This window comes from Anas acuta, chromosome 1 (assembly GCF_963932015.1).
Source record: "Anas acuta chromosome 1, bAnaAcu1.1, whole genome shotgun sequence".
Taxonomy (NCBI): domain Eukaryota; kingdom Metazoa; phylum Chordata; class Aves; order Anseriformes; family Anatidae; genus Anas; species Anas acuta.
Window position 1 is genome coordinate 6156339 of NC_088979.1, and position 10422 is coordinate 6166760.

General features: G+C 41.6%; 1 long non-coding RNA gene across 1 annotated transcript; it reads left to right on the forward strand.

The window, feature by feature from the left end:
* Positions 1-892: 892 nt before the first annotated feature.
* On the forward strand, positions 893-9732 carry LOC137842580 (uncharacterized). The gene is made up of 3 exons (XR_011089113.1): positions 893-1335; positions 2627-2799; positions 4191-9732. It is a non-coding gene; the product is annotated as an uncharacterized lncRNA (long non-coding RNA).
* Positions 9733-10422: the final 690 nt, after the last annotated feature.

A 10422-nucleotide genomic window follows, 5' to 3' on the forward strand; every position in this document is an offset into this window, starting at 1 on the left:
TTCTACAACTTGCTCGTGGAAAAGACCCAAGGCTTGCACAGAATTTTTGTCCGTCGAGATGCATAGGAAAGGCTTTATCCTAGAGGAACCTGAACAGTTGTGACAGTCTGTATTTAAATGAATTCAAAAGAGGTCAGAGAGGTCAAAACTGGTGCCTAGCATATGGGTCTGACTGACAAGCACGATCTTGGTGCAGGACACAGTGACTGAGACAGGGACAAGCAGGTTTGAGTGAGGGCTGACATGTCTCCCTTAGCCTGATGGAGTATAAACCCACTGCACATCCAGAGAGGATGTCAAACCAGGCTGAGATTTTACTTAGCAGGGACAGGATTCGGACATCCCTATGGCATATATGTCATATATCTGAGCCAGTCACCCAAGCTCCTTTGTAGACAATTGAGATCTATTAAGTGGATTTTAGAGTGCAATCAATTTAATCCAAGTTAAATATCTAACTCAAGCCAGTTCTGAATAAAAAGGTCCCTGACTCTGGTCATTAAAAATGCCAGTGTCTCCCCACTGACTACAAAAGGCAATTCAGATGTCAAGTTTAGCTGCAGACACATATCCTATGCATGCCTCACATGAGGTGGGATTATTCCCAGCCCTTGAGGCAGATCTGGAGCAGAACTAGAAGACCCCAGCATAGAACTGTTAATAAGTTAATATCCAAGTGAGTGTGAGACTTCCCAGAGATAAGGTGTGAAGAGAACAAAGCCCTGCATGTTTGTGTGTGTGTGTGCTGCTCACCTATCCACCAGGAATGAAATTGTTGCTTCCAGAAAGAACGGAAAAGTTCCTACACTGGATGGAAGCTTGCTCTGCATTTCACATTGAATATGCTAGCATAAGGAAAGCAACAGCAATTTCCCTGATGATTACAGTTTAACCCAATTCCAAGAATACTGCCTGCACATCCAGCAAGCTCTCTTGGACATGGACATTTCCTTTGGCTCTAAAGTACCAAGTCCACAAAATACCATATAAGTGCATGAAATGTTCAGGTTTTTTATTTTTTTTTTCTTCAAAAAGAAAACTTTAATCATTGTAAAGCTCAGTCCAGACGTTAATATATATTTCCTTTAAGGCTAGTAAGGACAGGTGGCCGTTCTGTGCACATTGCACATCTGCAAATAAGGCAGATCTGGCAAGCAATTTTAAGTTGTCTCTCATTTCCCACCCAGATATCTCGCAGCTGTGGATGAAGGCTAGTTGAAGATAAGCATGTTTTTAAAGTGGTAACTTTGATAAAAAAAGCCAAAGCTAAACATTTGCATTAGAACCTCACCAGCGCAATAAACTGAATAGTACCAGGATTAATCCTCTGAACGAGTAAGTAAGAATTGTGTGAATAAATGAAACAATAAATAGTGTAAGGTAATAAACCTAAAGTTTTCGGTTGTGTGGTAAATCACTGAATTGTGCCTATTTGCAGGGAAAGGATGGAAGGATGAAAGTTTGTGACTTTTGGCCCCTACAAATAAACAGCAATTCTTTATTTGCTGGGGAAGGGGAGAAATACAAAAAAGAGAGAGAGAGTTTGTAGCTGTGCTAATTCCTGTGGTTAGAAAGTATTTGGATAATGATGGGATATCATTAATAACAACCAGGAAGCAGAACAACAAACAACAACAAAAAAATAACGATCTCAGAGGCAGTCAGCCCAGAGTTTTCCATCAGTCAGCCCAGAAAAAAAAAAAAAAAAAAAGGAAAAAAAAAGTCAAATTTAAAATAACTATTGTGGATGAACTCACCACTGTGCTTCTCCAGGGCGATGACATTGTGACTGCTCTGATTTCAGTGTGATGGAAACCCAGACCAGCACGCTGTTGACATAGACCCATTGTTTCATACCAGCAGAAACGCTGCTGAATTAATGGGACGGGTCCTGACTGATTCAGACCAGAATCTGAGGTTGGAGAAAGCCAAGTGAAGCAGATTATTCGGTCCTAGTGGAGATCTTTTAGTTCTCATTTCTGCAGGCCATAGATAAATTAAGTGCCAGGAAGGTGATTCAGGGAAGAACAGGAGCAATGAGGGCCGGGACTCAGAGCATGAAGCTGGCGTGAAACTCCTGAAGTCCACAGAATATCTCTTTATGCAAAGACAATCCAGAACCAATATATACAAGTCCTGTGGAGTCTATCCTGTAATGCCTTAAGCCTAAATTTGCAGATAACATGAGGCCAAAGTGAATGAATATCCTAATAACCAAACATGCAGGTAACATAGCTGCACAAGGAACAGCCACATGCAAAAATGCAGAACAGGGGTGGCGTCTGGACAAGAAATCCTCCGTGCCAAGGCTCCTGCCAATGATCTCACACCCTTGGCAAAGCTCTGTAAGTGCTCTCAGATGGCTGTTTAGAGATGCAGACCACAGTTTTGGCCTGAGTTGTCTTCTGTTCCCCCAGGGGCATTAAAATATCTTCCTAAGGTCTAAGGTGTCCCCTGCTAAAATCTCTTCTTGCTGGTTGCCCATCTTCACCCAACAGGGGACGCTGCCTAGGTCACATCCTCTCAGGAGCTTCTTGAAATAGAAGAACCCCATGCACTTAGAAATGTTTTTATTTATTCTGTTAGAACAGCGGATTCCCTTATTGCTTGTGTTACCCACCTACAGATGTGGAAAAGTCAGAGGAATTTGCCCATACATCTAAAACTGCTGAGCAGAGTTTTCTTTCCACGTTCTCACCCATCACCTCTACCCTACTCTGAAGCTTGAAGACATCGGGTTCAACGCGACATTATTATTTCATGATGTGTTGTCCTGCATTGAGGCTGTTAGCAGACTATGTAAGTACCCAAATGAAGCTCACGAACACTTTTAAGATATTACTGAATTAACATTCAGGTCAGAATTCATGATAAGTTGTGTTAAAGTGCAGAGCCCCAGCATCAGAAACAGGAACCCCCGATTCCCCTTGTGCATACTAGGAAAGCACTAGGTCCCTTTCAGAAAGGAAATCTAAATTCATCCTGAGCGTCATTTGGACGTCTGACTCAAAGGTTTAGTAACATGTCTAGCCAAGCCACAGAACGTTTTCACATCTGGATGTGTCCCATTTGCTAAACAGCTTCAGTCTGCGAACAATTCCAAAATACACTGTGCTTTATTATTGTAAAAGAATGTAATGTTATATAACCCAATGTGAAAGCACATATTGTGGAATATTTCAGAAAGAACAACATGTTAAAACTGCACTTTTAAAACAAGGTTTGAATTTAACGGAGAAAATGGCCTCAACTGGTCTGCATATGTCAATAGTTTACTTTGCGTAATCGGCTGAGGGTAGAGCAGCCTGCCAGGAGAAACTGCTTTTAAAATTAAAATCACACCGGTGGAAGGGGAATGGCTTTCTGGCCTTTGGAGCAGGGATGGACCTGAGCCACAAATGTCTGATCTGGGTTGTTCAAAAGTTTGAAGCCTTTGGACCCAGGGGTATTGCCTTGGTACCTCTTTGGAGCAGATTTAGAAGTTGTCCTCAAGGGAGCGAGGGCTGTGTCTCTCTTTATAGTACACAGAGAAATCCTTACAGGTTATAAAAATAAAGTGAAGAAATAAGATCTTGGGATGAGGTGGATTTCCTGTGAAATATTAGCAATATCAAGCCTGACTTTGCCCTGGTTTTACTGAAAGGCTTCCTAGGCTCTGAAAAGTACCTTGAGTGCTTCTTCATCCTTCCCCTCTAAGCTGACAGCGGCCGAAATATCAGGTAAGCTCATTCCAGACCAAGATAGGTAGCCGTGTTAGGCAGTTGCTGGTGGTATGGTGGAAGATTGCTAGCCCAGACCTTTCAGAGACTTTTTGGGGAAGCCTTTAATTTGCCCATGTCTCAGATACCTGCCTAGAGAAAGAGAAGTACCCTTCCATCTTAGAATAGCGCTGTGTGAATATGTGAGAAATATGTCTTTACTTGAGAAAGGCACCACTTAATGACATGATATCATGGTAGAAAAAGGTTTTAAAGATTTTCATACTCCAGCAGAAGTTTTAATGTAAAAGAGAGAAGCAGAGCAGACTGCTTTTTAATGCGTTGAGCTTTCTTTCACATGTCGTATAGAGAGACCACCTACAAGTCAAATTGTTTGTTCTGGAGTTTTCTTTTTTTTTAAAAAAAAAAAAAAGAAAAAAATAAAAAAGTGGAATTTAATAGCTAATCATGGTCTCCTCTCTGACTTTCTAGGCATGAAGCAAAGAACCCTTGTTTTCCAGATGAAGAATGGACAGCTCACAACTCTTAGGATAACAACGCTCCCCATTTCTGCAATACTACTAACAAGAACACCAGCATGCTTAATACCTTGGGCAAAGTCTGCCTCAGAGACATGCAGGTCCTCTTGAATGCATTAAAGAGTATGGATGTGGTTCTTTTTGCACAGCCAGCCCACTCTACTTGCATTTCAGCAGCAGGCAATGTCTGTGCTGGGAAACACAGCAGCCTTTCCCATTCTGTGCCACCAGGGTTACACAAAGGAAGGGAAGTGAGGAATACGTCATCCCACTGAAACTACAGAGAAAATGCAGGAAGAAAGAAAAACATCTGAGCTGGAACAGAGCCATGTCTCAGAGGTTAACACCCTACTTTGGTGAAAAGTGCCGTAGACACAATGATTAACAAAAATGGTCAAGGCCTCGTGTTTCATTCAAAAGAAGGTATTCAGAGAAATCCCCTTCTTTCCAGGCACACAAAAGTTCTGGGTAAAAAAGTGCCACAAAGAGGATACCTTTTTTGGTTAGAAAGTCTTCACAAAAATGTGGCGTGTGTCAGAATCCAGTGAGGAAATCAATGAATAATTCTCAGCCTATGGCTTATTTGTGAATCATTTGTTTACATACTTTCCTATGGATTACTCATGTCGTGCAGTTGATTGCTTGGGGCTTTGTTTTCACTGCAGAAGGGGTCTGTTCTCCACTTGGAGGTACCTGGATCAGTTTTCCTCCCCCAGCTTCATTTATCCTTGGGTTTCAAGTTAGAAACTGCCGTGTCTTGCCTCTATTAGGATTTATACTGGGATAGCCAGCTGGAGAAAGATAGCTATTTTAATGGAAAAAACCACTGGGCTTGTGTTTGTTTTTTGTTTGCTTTGCAGCGAACATGTCATTTTTGTCCAAGACATTGTTTCAGCTCCCTAATTGAATGACGGAAATTTTTAAAGCAGAACAATGAAATGCCATTCTTCTGAAAAAAAAAATAATCTGGTTGTCATCCAGCTATTTGCAAATAATTCTGATTGCAGAAGCCAGAGTAAGACAAACTCATTAAAGTATTTGTGAGTACATTTGACATTTTGTATTTTTCAATAGATTCTACCTACTACCACACTTGGGCATTGCTGTGTGCAGAGAAGGGAAGCCACTTCCCAGCCAGCATCACCAGTTTCTCACCCATTTGATCCTACTCAGTAAATAAAGCCATGTGCTGTAGCAGTTCAGCTTTCCTCTATCTTATGCTACATGAAGCTTTAACTAATTCTGATAGGAAACAAGATATCTAGGGGTTAGCAGGAGGCCCAGCTAAAAATATATGTGAATTAAAAGCTCACTTTCAAAATGTTTTTCTAGTTATTTAAGGTCTGCTTGTCAAGTGAGGTAGCATTCAGCAGTGAGCTGGATCTCAGAATCTCAGCCTTAGTCATTTCTGCTTAATGCAATAACCACTTGAATGAAATAGTTTATTTCCTGGCAAAGGGCTTAACAGAGAAATTAGGCTGTGCTCTGGCATGGCACTTAAATTGGCTTCCAGAAAGCTCATGATTATCTTCTGAAGCCAGCTGAGCCAAGAGTCTGTTCTTTCTCAGTGTTTCTTGGTCTGTTCTCTCCTTTTCATACCAGTTCTGCAGAGCATTTCAAGCTGATGATTGGGTCTGCTTGGGAAACTGCCCTAATTTGGTTCAGGACATCACTTCTGTTCTTTTTGTAGCTTCATTTTGTTGCCGCAGATGTCTTGTGCAGATGTAGGAACCCTGATCATCACCTTCTGAGAAAAAGGTCTCAAGTTCTTAACAGACTACTAATAATCACAGTTATTATTGAGTATCTTTCCCATCTACTGGTCCACTTGGTTACTCTTCCAAAAGAACCAAACTTCACCATTTTGTTCTAGTATAACTCACACTGAACTCCATGGGAAGATCCATATTGACTTGAGCGTCTCTGGGTTATGGTCCGTGTCTAGGAAGGTATTTTCATGTTATGATACTCCTCATAGCTTAAGAAATAAGTGCTTAGTTCGGGGAACGTAATTCACAGTGCTGAGTTTGGTCCTTACATTCCCTCTACAGTAGATAGCAGAAGTTTAAAGTAGGCACTTACTTTAAAAAATTTAATTAACATTTTCAGCTTCTACAAAGGGAATCATGTCTCACTGCTAGCAGTTAGGTAATGTTATCATTATTCCAGGACACATTAGCATCTTAGCAGAGAAGCCAATATTCAGCCAGTGTATTAAGGAAATTACCTTCTCTCCCTGAGAGCTTGTCCCTCCAGATAAAGACTGGCGCATGTGGGATGGAGGAGATGCTAAAACTTGCATTGTTGCTGCCTGTGCAGTTCTTGTTTTTAATCATGCCCAGAAAGACACATTATTCTGTAAACATGAGTTTATGGGAAGAGCAACCTGACTATGTAAAAGAGAAAACACCTTTCATTATCAACATAATAGACTGAGCACAGAGGACTGCCGGGTGAGTTTCTCCTGTCCTTGAGACACATCCTCTAAAGGTGAAGAGGTAGGTCAACTCCCTACACTTTAGTTTTCAGTCTATTAGCTTGGAAATGCATGTAACTGCCCCAAAACACAAGGCAGTGTGAGCTTTGCGACATGTTCCCAGCCAGGGAAACGGGACTGCAAGTGTGAAACATTTCTTTAGCGTGCTTCTGGCCAGCCATGAACTCATTACAACTTGCAGTCTCGAAGTGAGTCACCAGGAGGTGAAAAACTTCAAATCACATTTACTAATCCCTTGGGCTGATCAGGCCCTTTCCTCTCTTGGGCACGAGTGAAAAAAATTAGATTTTCCAGAATGCTTGGAACAACATCTCCATCTAAATGTTTCTGCATGTACAGGCAAAATATGCAAAACCCTTAGAGTACTGACAGAAAAGTCCGGAGGAATGTGAGCTATTTAAAAGGGACAGAGTGTTACAGAGATTCCTTCTTGAAATGGATGAAGTCTACTTGAGAAAAAGACCCTTTCTATGGTTTGTTCCATCATCCTATAGAAGCCCATGATGGGAATACAAAGCTGTTTAAAGAGTGATCAAAAGCAATTGATCAAAAGTGATCAGAAGTTCATAAAATGACTTATTCTCTATTTCCTAACAAGAAGACAGTGAGTTGAGGGAAGCAAACAGCAGCAGCAGCATGGTGCCATAAGAGAGGTGCTTCAGCCCTGATCGGAGCTGCTGACAGCTCCCAAGAAGTTTTTGTGCCGTTGGTCAGCACTGACTTCCAAAACCGGAGTCTCTGGAGGAGTTACTGGCACTGTGTAGGGAACTTGCTCTCCTCTCCCTTGCTTTCCATCCACTAAATTGCTTTAAATGAGGACCTAAAAATACACCAAATGCTTCCTGATAAATATTTTTCCATGCACACCATTTCTGTGCTTGTCACAGGGGTGCTGTGAGAGTGAAACGTTCTACCAGCCACTCTCTCTGTCAAGATGCCCAGCACATAATGACTGTGTTGGAGAGCCCGGAGCTTGAATGTAAGTAGAGGAAACCCGGAGACTTCACTGCTCCAACAGGGATGTGGAAAAGCTTCCTGGTTTAAAAAAGTAGCAATAATAAAACTTGTGAAAACTGGGAACTCCACTTTTACGGCTGGCGTTATGTGATCCTTCCTCTCCTTTGAGGTACAGTGGATACCTTGTTCCACCTTCAGAAAACATCCGGCTGGGTGGAAGGAGGATGTTTGCTCTGTTCTTCTGAAGGAGTCTGAAGCAGAGCCCAGGCTGGGGCCCCTGATGAAAGGCTCCGTGATGCCACACTCCCTTGAGGAGATTTTGAAGGAATCCAGTTTGCTGCGAGGTACAAATGAAACCGTTTAGTTGAACAGGTTTTTCCCTTCGCGTGTAACGCAATCTTCCTTCTAAGTTAGTGGATTCCTTCATTTTGCTAAGGCACACACTGCCTTGTTGTGCATATCCAGTTATAATGTTAAAAAATAATAATATCAAGTGCTCTGCCTACTAGCATTGCTGGGTTATTTGCAATTACAAATGGTCAAGTTTGCTGGTGAAAATTTTGGTCCTTGAGCAATGTGTTTCTCAGCTGATAATCTAGGTCACCTGGATATTGTTGAGGCTTATGTCATTCTTTGGTTCCTTGTGATGAACACAGAAGACATAAAAGGAGAGTTGTTTGGCTCTTTGTCTGTTTTACATTTATCCTGGGAAAGAGATTGGAAAACTTGCAAAATCCTTATATAAGTAACCAAAATAAAAAACGAAAATAGAGAGACTTAACAAGACCCAGTATTTTGACCACTCCTTAAAGCACAGAATTTTCATTTGTTTCTGTTGTTGCTATCCATTGCCTCCAGCTTCTGACATGCGCTCTGAAGAAAAGCATTCAAGATGCCATGCCTTATACTTACTTAGCTGAAACTGCTGCAAAATTCTCTGCTGAAACAAAGAAAGGAAAAAGCTGATTTCCAGATTTTTAAAAGATAGTATCAAACAAATTCCCAAGTAAACGGATTAAAATGCCTCTAGAAATACACAAGTGAAACCATCTCTAACTCAGATCCTCAGTTCTTACAATGCTAATACCAGGGCAATTTGCCTTTCTACATTGCTCTGCTGTGGGGAGATCAGGGATGGTGCATGAGGCAAATTCCCCTGAAACTGCAGTCATGTCTGCTTTAGATAATTTCTGGCCAACTGAGGCCACAATTTGCTGCTGTTGATATTGAAGGCACTAAATAAATGGGCAAATGCCTAAAAGTGCTCATCCATGGAAAAGCATCCCTACAGTCAGAATTACTTTAGCATTGCCGTAGCAGAAGTGAGGTCCAAGACTTGCCCCATATCATTCTCATCCATGCTAATGACAAGCCCAGTGACAATGGCAGCTTCTTCTAAATGCAGGACAGAAATAAAACAGAAATCCAGCCTCACAAGGTTTTTTTTCGGACTGTGTGTTTGGCTTGTAGTGCTGGTCCCATTCCTCGTGTCTGCACACTCTGATCTGTTCAGCAGATGCCAAACCCACTGCTTAGAAAAAGTCAAATGGTCTCCACGCTCCGCCAGTAAAGCCTGCTCCTGCAAAGCTACTTCGGAGCAATCTTGCAACTACCACAGGGCTAGAAAGGCTCAAGAGCATTTTTATCAATCAAGCTTCTTGTTTGTTAAGTAGCAAATGAAGTGGATCAGATTGCTTCAGTTCCAGCTCCAGAGGGTACGGATGCTATTTGATCTTGGCATGCTCCACTCCAGCCACGCTGTGCGAAAGTGGTGACATTTTTATTTGTTTATTTGCAAAAGGCCTTGTGAACATATCCACCGCTCCATTTGGGGGTAATTTCATGGCATTCAAATAACTCAGGTTTCAACCCTTCTCTCGCCGCAGTCTGTGAAGCTGCAGAAAGCTGTTTTCACTTGTGGCGTCTCAAGCAGGAGCAGCCCACATCTGGGTTTGGGTCCTGTTGATGAAATTTGAGGAATTCCTTTGCTCATGGAGTTCTGCAGAGAAATGCATGGAGACAAAATCCCCATTACATAGTGCATCGATCTGGATGTCTCGAATGGGGGAAGCTAGGCAGAAATACTTTATTTTCTATCTGTGTCTCCTGCTACAGTGACTGCTATGGGCTTGCCATACATGCCAGATTAATATCCCTTGAGCTCCACTGATTTTGGAACCAACAGGGGTGACACAGAACTCGCAGTCCTAAAAACAACTTGAACCAATCTGGCCTCCAGCAGAAAATAAAGCAACCACAGGGAGACATAAATTGTACTGATCTACTCCAGCAATAGACCCTTACAAGAAAATCTCAAAGTTGCATTTAAAAGACAATTTATAAAGAGCCTAATCTTTTCCAACTTGTGTGAGAACATCTCAATAATGTTCTGTGCATTAAATGGGATTAAAACAACTGATGGGCTACCCTACACAAACATGCTCTTGGATTTGTGGTTCATCCATTACAACACCAAAAAAATTATATGCGAAAATTCACTTTAAACATTTCATTAGCCTTCCTAACTCTGACCCAGCATGATGAAACATGCTGAGAAACTAACAATATACTTTACATAGCAAATGTATGTATCTGTCCCAGTCGGTTCTGAGCACAGAATAAATATACATGGATTTTCCAGCTGTACCAGATGAGGAAATTAAAGACCCTCCTCAGTAAAGCACTTATCATCTTGTTAATTTGAATAACTCCTAGGGAAAGCTTTAAGCAA